The following is a 17,045-nucleotide window of genomic DNA, read 5'->3' as shown; positions in this document are numbered from 1 at the left end:
TAGACATTGGATAAAAGACAGTACATTCAGATATTTGTGCACTATTTCTCCATTAATCTCTGCAATGATTATTCCAAAGCATAGCATATTTAGTAATTATACATTTTTAATTGTTTCTGTCAAATGAATTAACTCTTCAAGTTTCGCTGAGAGCACGTGTATTGGTTTCCAGGGACAGAGAGGGGAAGTCTTCCTCTCTACAGGGGAAGAGGCCAGTGTTTCTTCTCCCCAAAAGCCATGCCAGGGGTGGTGACTTTCAGTACCTGAAAACACTTACATGTAAAAGACACGGGTGAAGATTTGAATGTGCAAAGTTATTTGTTATTCATTCTCTATTTCTGGTTCTTAATCTTTGGAATGTGCATATTAGCACAGATAAGCATACAGCTAATGTGACTTACTTGGAAGTGACTTGTGCAATTTAAAGCAGATGTTGGACTCGATTATTCTTTTTACTGTTGTCTAATGGAAAAATTTGTCTGTGCAATGACTTGTGTTTGAGGTGCTGGAAGATCCAGCTTACTATCTTCCATAGAAATATATGTACAAATAAATGTAGAACTTGCCTTGATATTACTATATGACTTTAATATATAGCTTAAAAAGATTCAATATTGTGTATTTTTCACTAAATTAAGAATTTCTGGTTTTCAGTGATTTACCTGACTCAAATAACCTGGTACCAGAACTCATTCTTAGAAGCAAATGGCCAGTTTTGTTTGTTTGGTTGGTTGGATTTTAAACAACTGTATGTAATTATTTGGGTACTAAATGGAATGCTAATAACCCTTTTTGCTAAGAATACTTCAAATGGATGTCTAAGCAGAAAAGGAAGTACTGGGGTAAAATGCCCAGAAATAGGATTCAAGTCTTCATCTTGCCAATAGATAGGAATTAGTAGGATGGTTTTGGAATGGGTAATACAGCCTGATCAGTTGGTGTTTGCTATTAGGAGGTATTTCTTTGAAAACTAGTTATTTACATTTGACATTCTGTCATTGTGCACCATCTGCCTGCATGGTTTCACCTTACTGAATGGCCAGAATGCTTTTCTAGCAGATGGGAATGAGTTTAGGCATGCCAAAGGAACACTAAATGCTTCATGGCTGAGTGGCTGGGATAAGATCTCTATTTCTTTATTCCTCTTTAAAACTGTATTAATTTTGAAAACATGTAGGGAAGATTTTGGCATCTTGGATCAGGATTAATCTGCAAATGAAAAGCATTTAAAACAGTATTCACTGGGTTCTGATTCGCTAAGATAGCTGCTTGTTGATTTCTGCCAAATGTGCATGACCTCTCTGAGCAGACTGGAGTAGATGGAAAACTTGTGCATCCTGGGTCCATATTCCTGACTTCCATGTGTCATATAACTATGGAAAATTTATATTCCCCAGGACACAAGTGTATGCAGCTGTGTTCTGAAAACCGTGCACTCTAGGGGATTAAGTGGTAAATTCTGTAATACCTAAATATTAAATCTTTGGGGTATTCTGCATGTTTTCAAAGCTCACTCCTCATTCCAGGGCCTAGATGTAAATGAAAATGGCAAAATCAAGACCTAGTCTGAAAAAAAAGAGAAGGGCCTGAATATCACTAACAGATATTATTCACGTGGCTTTTGTGAAGTATCTCTTCCTCGAGTAATAATCATACCTTCTGCATCTTAAAAAAAAAAAATAATCTGTTTGTGGTGTATAGATAAGGTTCTACCACACAAAGCAAAAGCAGAATAGCTTAAGAACACACACTTGTAGAAATAACTTTTCTATAAGCCTTGAAATTTTCTGCAGATTCTAGAAAATGTCAAATATTTCTTTAACTTTGAGGTGGAACAAAGGGCTGAAATAAGAGCTGAAGGGTTTTCAAATGGTACCAGTTAATCATGAGGTGATGTTTTCCCAGCAGCTTTGAACAGGTTGTAGACATATGTAACCCCATATGAATGCTTTACTAAAAGTGTGTCCCCCCACTAAGCGACAAGGCTGAATGCATAACAAAATCTAGGGCTATTTTTTGCTAGTGAGCAGTGAATATAACATAAAAATGTAGAGTAGCTGTACAGGGCAGCCCAACGGTTCTGTCTAGCCCCGTGTCCCATCTGACTGGTCAAAAATGTGATTCGGGAAAAGTGGAAGATCAGGGCAAACATTGTAATGTTTCTTCTCCCAGTACTCCAGCTGCTTCAATTTGAAGTGTTTGAAAGGAAGGAAGGACCTTTCTGAAAAGCATATATTTTCCTTATATTCAGTGTTCTTAAACACATTCCTCTTCATCGACTTACCCAGTCTGCCCTTGAAACTTTGTGGTGCTCTAGCCTCTGCGGCATCTTTTGGCAGGAGTTCTATAGCTTTAGCAATCAACTGAACAGAAAAATGAGCTCCTGTGCTTGTTTTAAACCTTCTTTCTGATGGCTTAATATGATGTGAGATAATTATTTGAACAAACAACAACCAAATCAATTTCTAGACTATGTCTGTCAGCGATACAGATATTTATAGACTTTTGTCACATCCCTCCTAGGTCCTGGGCAGGGACTGCTTGCCAAGCTATTGCCTGTAGAAATTATTCCAAAGTGTTCTTTTTGCATGATACTTTTCTCCAAAGTTTTTCTGATTCTGCAGCACAGTAAGAGACAGTGAACATGGATTAAAAAGTCACAGGTGGGAGTTTTCTGTGTGTTGTCAGTTTATTTCCCCTAATAACAGCATTAAGAATGATTACTGTATCTCAAACATGGGGGAAGGGGTAGTTTCAATGTTTTGTGCAATTACAGTGCAGCTAGTGCAGACTGAGTAAGGCACGGCTGCGTGCAGCACAGCAACCTTGTGATTCACTGCTGTATGCTTAATGCAAACATAGTCCCCCATGACCTGCTTTGCTGTTAGAAATACACTGAATCAAGTACATTTGATTCCAGTTTGCATGTTGTGAGAACAGAATTTAGTTCAGTTTACACACCTGGACAGTCTATGTGTTTTGTTTTGTTTGTTAGGTTGTTTTGTTTTTTTTTTTTTTATAAACTGCTTTGGGGATGTTGGATGGAAAATGAAGCCTAAGATTAAACTGGTTTTGCTTCAATGAATACTATATTCCAATGCCACCGTGCTATGTATAGCAAGGTAAATTGTTAAGCTGCTGGTGAAAGATGTTTATTATACTGCGATATAATTCCTCCTCTGCATAAATTCAGCAAAGGGGTCTAGCTACCTCTTATATCTGTAACAAGCCTAGATTAGTGCACAAGCTCATGCTAACCCCGTGAAAATAAAGATGAGATTCAGTCTGTTAGCTTGCTTAAATGCTAGGTCTCTTGATTTAGGGCCAAAGCTAATGCTATCTGCCAGTGTTCTTTTTGTTGCTCAGTCGCAGTGGGAGTGTAGAATAAAGCTAGCTCTGTACTTACTGGTGGTCTTATTCCAGTGGATTTATATGGGTAACAAAACAGCACTCGTACAGTGATTCACTCGAAGTACAGTACCGCTGAAAGCCGAACGTGAATGGCTTCCAGACTTCTCATCTCTCAAGAAGCATCTCTTTTGGAGTCCTTATTTCTGCTCTCTTTAGAATGGAAAGGAGTACAAAGAATTTCTGAGGAAAAAACAAATTGGTGATTAATTACCTCATGTGAACTGGACTTAAATTACAGTTAAAATAGTAACATGATGCGCAGGGCCTTTTTTTTTTTTTTTTAAGTCTGCTTTTGACCTTATTCTACAGGCAGGGAAAAAAAAGATGTATATTGCCATTTTTTAGGACAAGTGTTAAATGCATTTGTAGCAGTGCAGCCATCTACTGAAGACAGAAGGTAACTGTCCCTGCATATATGCAGGCATATAATTGTCTGTCACAAAGTTTTTTTTTCCTAATTTAATCACACAGGTGGTTAAGTAAACCAGTGTAACGCTTGTTAAACTGTCAATTAACGCTTGTTAAACCATCATCAATGTTTAATTGATTCTTGTTTAAAATAGTACACAGTTCACCTCTAAAGTTGCTTCGACATGAAACGCAATACCAGTAACAGAGAGGTAAGATTGGGACCAAAAGCTTAGATGTCATAACAGGTGTTTCTCACTTGAACAATAGTTATTGTTTCTTAAAAACTGATTGATCATGGAGTTTTTTGTTTTTTGTTTTTTGTTTTTTTTTTAATTGCTGGAAACAATCACAGTAGCTCAAGTATTTTGTCACAGGAAGTACTAGTATTTCCTTACTGACTGATTTTTTTGCTTCAAGCCATTTCCCATCATGTATTGTGTTTGTCAGCTTTTCTGTTCAGATGGTTTACTTAAGGGTAGTAGGAACACACAGCCTAATGGCGTTTGCAGGTGGTCAGAGATGCGGTAACAATGCTCCAGTGTAATGATTATTGGTCTTACTATTTAAGAACAAGAAGAACTGAGAGATCAGTGAATAAAATGCTGCATGAAAAACATCTGTTCATAAAACTAGGCATGGTTCAGAGGAGTGATGGTTGTTTCCCTTTCTACTGCTTCTTCACTGGAGAATTAGGCAAGCAGAGTGCTATCCTGAAAAGAGCTTTGCATGAGTGGAAGAGCTTTGGGCCCTGGGGCTTGAAGGATGTCAAATGTCATGTCAAATTCTCCCCCTGCTTAATCAGTAAACAGAACTGGTGGGGGAAAAAGACCGTTGTTTGGAATGAAAGCAAATAAACTAGTGTTTTGTGTGCTGTTAGGCAGTTTCTGCGTATGATTCCCTTCTTAAGGGGGGGGGGGGGGGGAGGGAGGAAGTAGGGAAACATTCTTTTTCTTTACTCCACTGAAGAAAGTAGAACAAACACAGTAAGAAGAAAATAGGTGAAACTGGAGAAAATAGAAATGAGTGATGCATGAAAAGACACAATTTTTCTTTTCAAAGAGCAGCAAAATGGCTTTGTTTTTCTGTGATAAGAAGAACAAAAGTCTGAAGGGGCTTTTCAGTTGGCTCCATGCATTTTTTCCAAAGAGCCTACAATGAAGATAGCTGTGATTCTCTAAAAGGAAATGCCTGAGAGTCCATTGACCCTTCTTTGAAATACAGCAGAGGGTTTGTGAGAAAGGTGTATTGTACCTGCCTATAGAGTAGCAGTCATTCTTCAATGTTAAAAGATGATTTGAAATGTTGGGAGAAATGTTGTGTTTTGGATTGTATACTAGCAGTGTGCCAGTACAATGTGTGCCTGGCTCCCCTGCATGTGCAATGTGCAGCAGCCTTTATGGAAAGGCTTTTTTACAGGATGGTTAAACCATGTATCATATTTGTCTCATATCTAGCTATTCTTCATAGGACTGTAAGTCCACTTGTAAATTCCTGTAGTGAAACAGCAGAGTTTAGAAGTATCTAGAGGCTAGGGATGGGTTATTGCATATATAATAATGAAACAATTTTATGAAATAACTTTAGTTACCCAGCAGCTCTTAAACTGGAAAGCAAGTACTGATTTTCTGCATAGTCCTTTTTCAAATAGAAAATGCTAATTTCTAACACAGAGGACACTCAGTGTTTTATTATCCCAAGAGGTGTGGGAGGTAATATTCCCTGTTAGGCAAATGATTATTCTGTGGAGAAGGGGGAAGGAAATGGGGGAAGAAGCAAAATAAGAAGGGGCAAAGAAATTTCTACAGAGTGTGTATTTCTTTCCCTCCCTTATTAAATCACATAAGAATTTTCCATAAAGGGGAAAATCTTTCTATTAGGTAGAAAAAGGCAAGTAAAGGCAATAAAATGATGAATTCCATTCTTACTCTTTTTCTTTGAATTTGAAGAAACACTGACAAGACCCATAATATCACTCATTATAAACAATAATTTGTTCTACTGATTCTTTATTTTGAACGACTACAGAAGTATGATCATAAATCATTGTTCTTCCCTAAATTGTCAGCTGTGCAATAGAAATATGGTATTTTATTATTCTCTTTAATTTCCCTGGAAACTGTAGGAATATCAATAATTACCACTTTATTGAGTGACTGCTGGTGGGGTGATGTAGGAAATACACCTGCCTTAAATATTTTGTAGTGTTTCATACAAGTGGGAGGATATGTTGTATTGCTTCAGCTCCATTTTCCTGGCAGAACTGAGAGCTGCAACTGCTCCTTGGATTTCTGACAAGCAACCCATTTGTTTGGATTGCTACGTGTCATTCACATCCTTATTTCCAGGATTCCAGGTTGGTGATGCTATTCTGGAATTGTGAGTCATCCAAAACGTTTTCATCCTGCATTCAAGAATATATTCATTTTAACTATAAATATGATGATTGAGGGGTGTATTTATGGGAGAGGATTTTTGGTGCCAGGCAAAATCTCTGTGCCTGTCTGCAAACAGTTTATTAAAGTACCAGCATGCCTAAAGGTTCCTTTATAATAAACAGAAGAAAAAGACGTGCACTTGTATGGCAGTTCAGCTTTTCAGGCATTTTTCTCACTATTCAAAGACTAAGGGGAGGTTTAGAACCACTTTGATGCATCAGTGAAGCACGTGAGCTGGGTGGGATGTTTCCAGACTCAGCACTTGAGTCCCTGCCCTTCATTTGTGCCTTCCACGTATGTGTACGTTGAGGTACCGTGTGGGAGGGAGTAGTTTACCTCGAGGTTTAATTTGCTTGTGAGTTTGATTTACTACAGTTTCTTTTAAAGCATAGGCCTTGTGTTGTAGCACGGTGTTGGCTCAGCATTTGCTCTGAAGGATTTATGGGATTTAAGGCTATTTATTTTTGCTAGGTGGCAGTAAAAAGACTGGGAAGAAACCCTTGTCGGTGAGAGAAAATTTGGAAGTTTAAACTCGGCCGGGAAAAAGCAAAGCAAGCTGTGTGGTGTGGGTGGCGGCGTTGGGGCGGCAGGGGGCGCTCTGGCACCTCCGCACCGGGGAGCGCCGCGGCCGCGGGCCGGGCTGCAGCGCGGGGTGAGGGGCCCGTACCCGGCCCCTGGGGCCGCTCGGCGCTGCGCCCCCCGCAGAGAGTAACGTCAGGGGATACCGGGCGCTTCTGCTGAAGCCTAGAGGAGATGATGCCCCTTTCCCTGGGTTGGATTTCAAGGGGGGAGGTTAACTTGGGGGGGTGTAGTGGTGTGTGTTCATTCTGGTCCGCATAACCTTGTTCTCTGAGAGAATGGAAATTCAGGTTCCAGCGTGTTGCGATGTGTGGTGGGGCTGTTTAGCCTGGAGGGTTCTCCCCTCCATGGCCAGCGGGTGCAGGGAGCTGATCCTGCCCCTCTGCTCGGGCTGGTGAGGCCCATCGGGAGTGCTGGGCCCAGCGCTGGGCTCCCCAGTCACGGGAGACGGGGAGCTGCTGGGGAGGGCCCAGCGGGGGCTGCGGAGCTGGTGAGGGGCCTGGAGCACCTCCCTGGTGAGGAGAGGCTGGCAGAGCTGGGGCTGTGTAGCTGGAGAAGGCCGAGGGGGATCTCACCCGTGCGTACCAACACCTTAAGGGTGGGTGGCAGGAGGACGGGGCCGGGCTCCTTCCAGTGGTGCCCAGCGACAGGACCAGGGGCAACGGGCACAAACTGCAACACGGGAAGTTCCAGCTGAATATGAGGAAAAAGCTCTTTACTTGGAGGGTGGCGGAGCCCTGGCGCAGGCTGCCCAGGGAGGCTGTGGAGTCTCCTTCTCTGGAGACATTCAAACCCACCTGGGCGCGATGCTGTGCAGCCTGCTCTGGGTGAGCCTGCTTCAGCAGGGGCTTGGGCTAGGTGATCTCCAGAGGTGCCTTCCAGCCCCGACCAACCTGTGATTCTGTGAATAAATACCTCATCAAACTCTCTCCCCTGTTATGCAGCTGTATTTTTAGTCATGTTTTCTGTAGTGTTTGTGTGGCTTGATTCCAACATACACATTTAAGCAGGTAACAGATTTTCAGTCAAGTTCAATAAGTTTTAAACAAACGTGCAAACAGTTACGCAGATTAACCTGGCAATATTTTGGCCTGTGAGGGTTAGTGTGTTCAGATCTATAGTACCTTTAGTTTGTACTTCAGAGATCTTCAGAAAATGTCACATTTTATTGTTGATGCAAAAAATAATGGAAAGTTCTATAAAAATTCTTATCCCTTTAATGTTAAGTTTGTAGTCTGACATATGTAGGAGCTGTGGCAAATGGCAATTAAAATGGGAAAAAGGAAAAATCCTTAAAAGAGTCTCATTCCCCCCCCCCCCCCAGGATGTTCTGTGGTAGTTTTGCAATAACAACTTAAAATAACCTACCAGTTACAGGAAAAGATTCATTAGTGAGTGCATGTATCAGAGAAACAGTCATGTCATGGGTGTTAATATACATGCTTTCACCAGTCAAAAGGCCAAAAAGTTTGTTGTTTTCTTTTTTTTTTTTAAAAAAATATATCATCAGTAATATAAAATACTCTTAGATTAACACAGTGGAAAAATTATTTTTAAACGGTTATTCATATTTTACTACTGATACCCCTCATAACAAATATGTTCTGAATTATGCATTTGACTGGGTAATGCTTATGTATGGGGTTTTCAGTAGTGAATTATTTTGTTGCTCGAACATATACTGGTAATTTGTTTTCTTTTGGATTCTCATATCCTCTCGATGCTAAACTTCATGGTAAAATATACTCCAATTCACCCAGTAACAGAGTCACTCTAAATATGTGCCCCCAGGAACTGTTGCAGAGCAGGGGAGCAGAGCTGGGGAGTGTCACATCTCCAGCTCTTGAGTTTGAGCTATATTAAAACCTATCAGTCTTCCTCTGTAGAAGGCAAAATTAAACCAAAACAAATTGAGCTGAAAATCAATGAAATTGTTCCTGTATTAAGCAAAACCTGGGAGTATATAATTATTTTTTTTCTTAAATCATCATCTGAGAAATATCTTTTTCAAATAAAAACCTAGACTGTAAGCCAAAAGACATCTTTCTGTGAGATCAAAGAGATGGGGGAAGGAAATATAAAAACTCCTCTGTGTTTGAAAGGACTTTTTTTTTTTTTTAAAGTACTGAAGAGTTAACCTGCTTTAAATTTCTTTTTCTGGGACCAGTTGAATTAATTTTAAGAGGTCTGGTATTTAAAAGGATAGGCTATTCGCATTTTCTAAATGTAAAGGCCATTAAAGTTGCTCACAGTGTAACTAGAAATGTAGGCATTCAAAGGTGGGAGACAATACAAGCAAAGTAATATGTCTTCGTATTACTTTACCCATAATCTATCCAGTGATTCATATTCTAAATTTGTTACAGGGTTCTTGAATTTAATTTCTGCTTTAAAGGAAGTCAATAGGAAGCAAGTCCAAAATTGGTTATGACGCTCTTGTCTAATGACAAAGAAATTAAGCCAACATCTCAATTCTACACTTGCATATTAGTTTTCCTGATTAATATAGAGGAAAATTAAATCCTAGTCCTGATGTTGTCAGGTTGCCTGACGTTTTAATTTTTTCTTAATACTGTCTTAAACGTTGGTGAAAATTCTAAAATGTCAGCTGAAAGAGCAACTACAGCTGTAAGAGTATTTTGACTCAGTTTGAATCTACCCATAGGGCTGAATGGGAATCATGCTTTGCTTGCAAAAGCATATTTTCTCCAGTACTGTCCGACAGCAAAACATTGTAGCCCTTGCTAAGAAGACTCCATAACAGCGAGAGCTCTTGCTGCTGGCGATGCTGCAGAAAGTGATGATAGTGACATGGAAGTTGCTGACAGGCTGACACTGCATATTAATCTGTGGACAAATGGTTCATGGTCAGGCCACTGTGCGAACAGCCTGAGCCATGTTCTGTAGTTTGTTCAGTGTGTGGCCTTGTATGTGGAAATTAAATTATTTAATGAAGGGCTGTTCACCTACTCACTGTTTTCTTATGGTAGTGAAAAATTATTTCAGATGCTTTCCTAGGTGTAACTGGTTAGGTTAAATAGAAATTATTTTCTTGGAACTAGCAGAATTATGTCTTCTACTAACTTTTGCTATTGACTGCATTCACTGCCAAGGCTTTAGTCTCTGACTGTAATCTTAGAGCTCCAAATTGATGTCAAATTTTAGTTCTTCCCTTTTTCTGCAAACTCTCATTCCTGACATCTGTCCCAAAGTTCCTACTATGGTCTCATGATGAAGGCTTCTCTTTACAAGTCCTCCCTCTCAAACTGCTCTTGTACTTTCACTTTGCTTTCTTTCCTGGAACCACAATCTTACTGTCTTACTAAAGACTTTTCTTCTTTCCTTGATTCCATCTTGCATCAGATTCCTTTATATTGTCCCCCCAAAGTATTCTAAAGTCACTCTTCCCTAACCATTGTAACATAATCTGTATCTTCTACTGTATCATCTCCTTCCCTCTTTGTTCCATTTAAAATGATTCAAATAAAGTCACTGTACAATGATTGTACGCTGAACAATGTCCCACTGTTCTTTTCCATGTCTATCTAAATCCTTTGATCTTTTCCATGAAGTTCAAGTGCATCTTATTGTCAAGGAGGCTAGCCCCAGTCTGGTAGTTTGCCCTCTTTACCTCTCTTGATCCTTGCTTCCCCTTACTCCTTCCTTTTCTTGTGTGAGCCTGTTGTCTAATGCTGTGACTGCTCCCACGACTATTTTTATGCCTTTCCCTATCATACTATTTGACATACAGCTGATAAAGGCAGTTCTGAAAAAGGTTGGCATCTGAACTACACTGTCTTAACATAAAACTACTGTTACAGGGATCAAAACCAATGAGGACAGGCAAATTTTTGAATTGCATACAGTAGAGCTGGTCAGAAGGCTAGAAGCTCATGCCTCTCAGATGTTTACTTCTTTTTTTGAGATTTAACCCCAGATCAGCGTGAATCAAGAGGCTTACTTCGAAAGTGCTGAAAGACTTCCAGTCAGGTAGCATGCTCTGTGGGACATCAAGTCCTAGCTCCCAATAAACAGAAATGCCCCAGTTTAGGGGAAAATGAGACATGCTGCTAACCGCTTCTGCCAGAAGCAATATTTTCCAGCTCTTGTTATCTACCTCTATGATTAATGTTGCATTTGGAAAAGTAAAGTTAAATTAGACTTGTGGCCCTGAAATAGTTGCTGAATTCTGGCACTGTTTGCCTTAGGCAACTTTTGAAGTACAGGACGTTCATGGAAGCAAGGTATTTCTTAAAAAAAAAATAGGAAATATATGTGTATTTCCTACTGTAAAGAAAAAAAAAATAGAAATAATTATCTCATTGCCAGTGTTGACATTAATACTGGTATATACTTTCAGGACAAAGGAACAAAATAGAGTGACTTTTATATGATTTAGTGAAGACGAATAGCAGTTGTAAGTTACAATAATAGTAGAATACTGATCTGAAATTTCCACAGTTCCAGAACGTTTTCTCCTTGCTACTTGGGACAGTGAGGTTTTGTGCGTGTGCGCCTGTGTATGGACTGTTGCTACATGCTGTCACTGCTTCTGTTACCTGCTGCTTCCAGCCACTTCAGCCTTTGAAACGGGAGCGGGATAGTGCGGAAATGATTCTTTTCAATGCCTAGGCTTCCTGATTCTGATAATGCTGAATCAAGCTCTGCCAGTTTGTTAAGTGTCATTTTTGGTAGTTGATTCTATGGGCTGTGACAGTTCTGCCATTGGGCATCAACCTCTAACATCACTTACATAGGTGTGAAGCAGGAAAAAATCCACATAGATACAAAAGTGGGTAACTAATGCGAGGAGAAACAGACCCAACGTGTAGACTGAAGTATTGCTGTAATTAAGTGCAACTGGTATTGGGCTGAAATCTGAGAAAATATAATTTTAAGTGTATATTTTATTAGATGTGGGTCAGGTGGTACTCGACTGCAGATGGTGCTGAAGCTGGCATTTCTCCCTACTTACTGTGGCTTTTGGACTAAACACAATGATGAAGTGTTGAATAAAGTATGTTGGATTTGTGTACTCAAACTGGATATTGAAATAATGAAGTAATTAAGTAACTGAGCCTATGCTTTTGTAGTGACTGCTAGAGTGACTGTTGTTTCTCTGTCTTGAGGGTAGTTAAACTATGGGACATGTGAGGCCCTCATTGATCTTGCTTTGTGAAGAATGTATCTACTTTGTCTAATACTTTAATGTATATTTTATATGTAATTTGACAGACAATAGAAAGTGACTAATCCAGACATCTGTGCCCATGAAAATGAGGGAGAAAATGGTTATTTTTCAAAATAATTTATGGCTAATTTCCCCAACGAAAAAAATAAAGAAACCCCAGAAACCTGGCAAAAGCTGCTGGATTTTTGTTGTTGTTGTTTTCTTCATCTCCATTAAAATACTTTGGGATCTTTGCATGGCTTTTTTTTTTTAGGCTTTAACTACCCAAACACATCAACAGATGCAGTGGACTATGATTAGTATTAATCCACAGGTGTAAATGCTGTTCCTGAGACAACCTTAGGAAACTGTTTCTATTTTAATTTCTTTAATACTAATTTTGTTTTACAAGTAACTGCAATGTTGCTTCTTTACTTGTAGCTTTCCAATCAAACTTTTCTAAGTTTCTTTTAGAAATCCATAGTGAAATAAACTTATGGGCTAGTTGCAATACTTCATGCTGTGTCTAGCCACCTCTGGTTTTGCTATACTCTTGTTTACTTTCACCGTTTTTCAAAGCTACATGCTTTAATTCAAATACAACATGTTTTTTAATTCAAATGCAACGTGTTTTGGTACTTGAATTACTCCTTCACTAAATTGCTAGATAAAGTGAAATTGTCAAGAAATATGTCTGTGTAAGTATGCTTTTTTTGTTCTTAAAGAAAAGATAGATATTATTGTCAAATATCTTTATAATTTTAAATGATAAACAAAGCTATAATTGCTGTATTTACCCCATTGTTCTAAAGGCTGAACAAAAACGTGTTTATTGCTCCATATGTTTGGGGTTGATGTATGTCTAAGAGATGAAAAAAACCTTTACAGTAACCGGAAAAGTTTTAGTGCTTCAAATATACTAATGTATACTGGCTTTATGTTCTAGTTACTCAAATTTGATAAATTCAGGAAATTCAGAACAAAAATCAACAACATAGAGAAATCAGTAAATTTCAGCGTAATCTTGTGTAATAAGACTGATTTTTATTTTTTAGATTTTTATATCAAGATAAACATATCTTTACATTCATAAATACATGAACTCATGAAATTTGTCTAGACTCAAGGGACGATTTGGTAAAGCACTGTCTTTTTTCCCATGAAACTGTGTTTTTCACATTGAAATTTATTTGTAATTTTCACATTACTTATGACTGTGTAACAGAATACAAGGAGAGATTATATTTCATATGAAATGTATTAGTAAAACAGGAAAGAAGGAAAGTATTGATACAGGAGTAGGGAAACTAATTGAGTCCTGCCTTTCATACAGAAATTGTGTGCGCCGTAGCATAGCCAACAGTGAAAGGAGCACAAAATATTTTAGCTGTGTTTGTCTTTCTCATACTTGTTCAGGGAAGTGAAGATGAAGAATGGGCAGTGTTGGGCCAGCTTTGGTGGATGAGAACTCTAAAAGGAAAGTAAAACTGCTTATTTAGTGTATTTTAGCCGTTATTTGTCACTTTCAGAACGTGGCCTAGGCTTTTTGTAAGGCAACTAGCCTGATTCATAGAAACTATTGCATACTTCCGCTGTTTCAGACCAATCTTACTGTATCTTCACTAAACCCCCATATTCCCCTCCGGTCTGTTTTGTTCTTTCTGCCAGGTGCGGGTACTTTAATCGCACCAGGACGCTGGGTCAGGATTTGAATAGTCTGCTCGCAGCCTGAAAGGGAATATGGTAATGTCTTTCACCTGGAAAGAGTCACAGCTGCTCATGTTAACTGCAAATAGCACTCAGACGGGAAGGTGAATACAAGAAAAAAAGCTTTTCTTTCCCCACACCCCCCTCGTTTCTCTGCTACACAATTAGGTGGGGATCTTATTCAGGTGTTATTGCTAATATCTTGTGGTACTATATTTCTGTGGGGAAAAGGGTAGAGAACTCTTAACCTGCGTGGTATGGCAGAACCAGGTTTCTGCTCTCCTTTGGTCTGTTGAGTTTGTCATTTTGTGGTGGGATCCCAGCTAATGCTGCAATGATTTCGTGTTGAGATGGAATCCAAAGAGGTATGTGATGGCCTTCTTGGTGTTGTTTGTTCTTGTGGTATCTATGTGGTTTGTTTCTTTTGTTTAGGCTGCAGCCCTAGAGATAAATGAAAACTTTTACTTCTGATTTTTTCTCTTTAAACAAAAGCCTTTCTAGTTTTTATGTCTTTGAAGAAACATTTGAAAGGGTTACTAGAATCTACTATATCAATAGAGGGTGGAAGTATTTTTGCTAGGACTAATTAGTGATGTTTTTATAAAATATGCCATGGAGTTTTTCAAATGGGGTAAATAACCCTTGAAACTGGGATTTGCAAGTGAGCTAAAGGCCTGGAACTTCAGGTTCAAGTTTGCATATTTCTTTGTTTCTTCTTTCCCACTGAGACCCAGGCTGCCATAACAAACATAAAATGGACTTCACCAGAACTTATTTCTGCTCTCCTCAGAACTTTTGTTTGTTTACTGTCAATGTTTCTGAAACTCGCCTTTCAATACAACGCGTTCTCTACAACCTCATGTGCTTAGTGGCAGTATAAAATGCTACCAACGGCATTTCATAGGGTTTTCTAGCTGCTTTACATTTTGGGGGATGTGAATGACTACAATGTTCAGAAGCATGCAGAGAAGGGCCCTTTTTATCCAAAACAGTTACTGCATATGTCTGGCTAAGGTTATGTAGGTTTTCAATATGCTTTAATTCTCTGCGTAGATATTCCTTGTGTGTGTACCTGAAAGGTCGCTGCTTTCTATTGAAATGAAAGTGAAGGAAATGGTGTTTCTTTCCAAGTGGTATTGGGTAGTAGGAGTAACTTGTGTGTGAAGGGCAGTACAGGTGTTGTGGTGTCACTTCAACATCCCTCACACTGGATTTCCTTTCTAGGAAAGACTTATATAGCTGGGTAGAAGACAGAGCCAAAGAACAAATTGAAGTTTTTGGCCCTGTCCTTTCTGATATAAAAAAGCAATGCTGGTAGTAATCTATTGGAGATCTACCTTAAGTGTGTGTTAACTGCTGGGTTATAAATCCTCTGCACTTCAGTGCTTTCCAGGTCAAAAATTCAGTTCTGCTTGCAGTGATGCTGGTTAAACTATCTTAAGCTAAATCATTTAAGAAAATTGTCAGAAAGATGAGAGCAGGGCTAATCCTTAAATCTAGCTAAAACCGAAAGCATGGTACAAATGCTGATTATGACATGATTGGTGCAAAATCAGACAATCCTGCTGTCCTCGGTGATAATCCTGGATGAGGAATTCAGCTGCACAGAATGACGACTGGTTATGATTTTCAGTCTTATTCTTAAGAGATGGATGATGCATGACCACTCATTATTTAATGCCTATGAGCTTTGTGTCTGGTCTCCGTATGTTTAGGAGATTTGAGTACTGGTTATTCAGCTTAAGAAAATGGAGTATAATTCTTGAACTGAATGGCAACAATGGCTTTTTATAAACTGTGGAAAACATTCATTTCAGGAAAACAATGAACCTGTTAAAAATGTATACAGAACAGAAGGTGCTCGGAATTTTTTTTAGCTAGTAATGATGAGAAAACAGTAAACACGTGAATAAAAGGTGATTGCAGAGCATTTTGTAGATGAGGTTGCAGAAATTCAGCTGGAATGTTCCTTAATTATTTTAATTTGGTCCTTTTAATGCCAGACACTTCTCACCAAGAATAAATGTTTTGACTAATGTAGCTAACTGCCTTAGGTTTCAAATCCACACGTACTGAATATTTTTCCTTTTTCAGTCTAAACAGGAAAAAGAAGTAATATTACTATTGGCTTCTCTAGGTAAGAAAACTATATTTAATTTTTTGTTCTTTTGTGCCTCCTCCCTGAAAGGGGTGGGGAGGAGGAAAGCATGAAACTGGTTCCCAAATACTAGGTCTGAAGTGTTGTACCTGTTCCTATAACAAGCTTCTTAAAATGAACAACTGTAACTATATATTTTGTATTCTGATTTTTTTTTCTTTTTATTCACATAGAAGAAAAAGATTAGAAATCCTTTATTGTAATTTCATTTTGTTGAATTCTGTTCTCAACTTTTGGCAATTGCTAGTTTTTATTTGATGCTTCAAAGGCAAAGTGATATAATGCTGCTGCAATAAAATTTGTGATGTGACAGTTCTTCCTTTGTGTCCCATGAGGCAGAAGAGAATGGGATGAAATGGCTTCTTCCTCTTTCATTGCACATAGGTGCATAGGAAAAGACAGGCAGCTGTTGCTTCATGCAAAGAAATCTGCTCCAAGGGCAGGGCTGCCGCACCTTGCCCATCAAGGAATAATCCCCAAATCCTGCCTTTAAGTTCTACAGATGTTAGTTATGCACAATGGCTCCTAAACCTCTGGACTGTGTCTTTATAGGTAGTTCGATGCCTAGGGACTGACCCTTATGTTTCAAAAACACTTCCCGCATGGATGACACGGCGAACACTGTGACTGTATTTTTCCCTAGCACTTAGGCATACTTATCAGAACTCATTTTCTAAAAGACATAAAACTAACCAGAGTTTACTAAATAAAAAGCTGGAAAAAGGCATTGCTCCTTTAAAATGGAGGAGATGGTACAGATGGGAAGCAGTGTTGTCAACTAATGCACTGTTTACACAAGGTTGTGGGGTGCCTTTTTGTAAAAAATATATATTGGATACTTCATTGGTCACTATTAAAGTACTACCTGAACTTCTGGAATTCCTTGAGGTATTTATCCTGTCCTTGTAGCCTGGAGTTAAAGGTGCTGATGTCCATCTCCTAAATCTTCCTAGACTTTCATTCCCCCACTGACTCGTGTACGTTCACATTGAATAGTGGACGATAATCTGGGAAGTTCATTCTGGGATCTTCTGCACTACAGCTCGGAGTCCAAGCTGCTGAGCTATTCTTCGTTTTGCAGGGAAAGAGGAATACTGACAAGATAAGTATTGAAACAGCCCTAAAAATAAAGCTTGGTGTTTTTACAGTCATACTCAGGAAAGAAAATCTGCCT

This window comes from Falco biarmicus, chromosome 4 (assembly GCF_023638135.1).
Source record: "Falco biarmicus isolate bFalBia1 chromosome 4, bFalBia1.pri, whole genome shotgun sequence".
In the NCBI taxonomy this organism is placed as follows: Eukaryota; Metazoa; Chordata; class Aves; order Falconiformes; family Falconidae; genus Falco; species Falco biarmicus.
Note: the sequence above shows the minus strand (reverse complement) of the source record.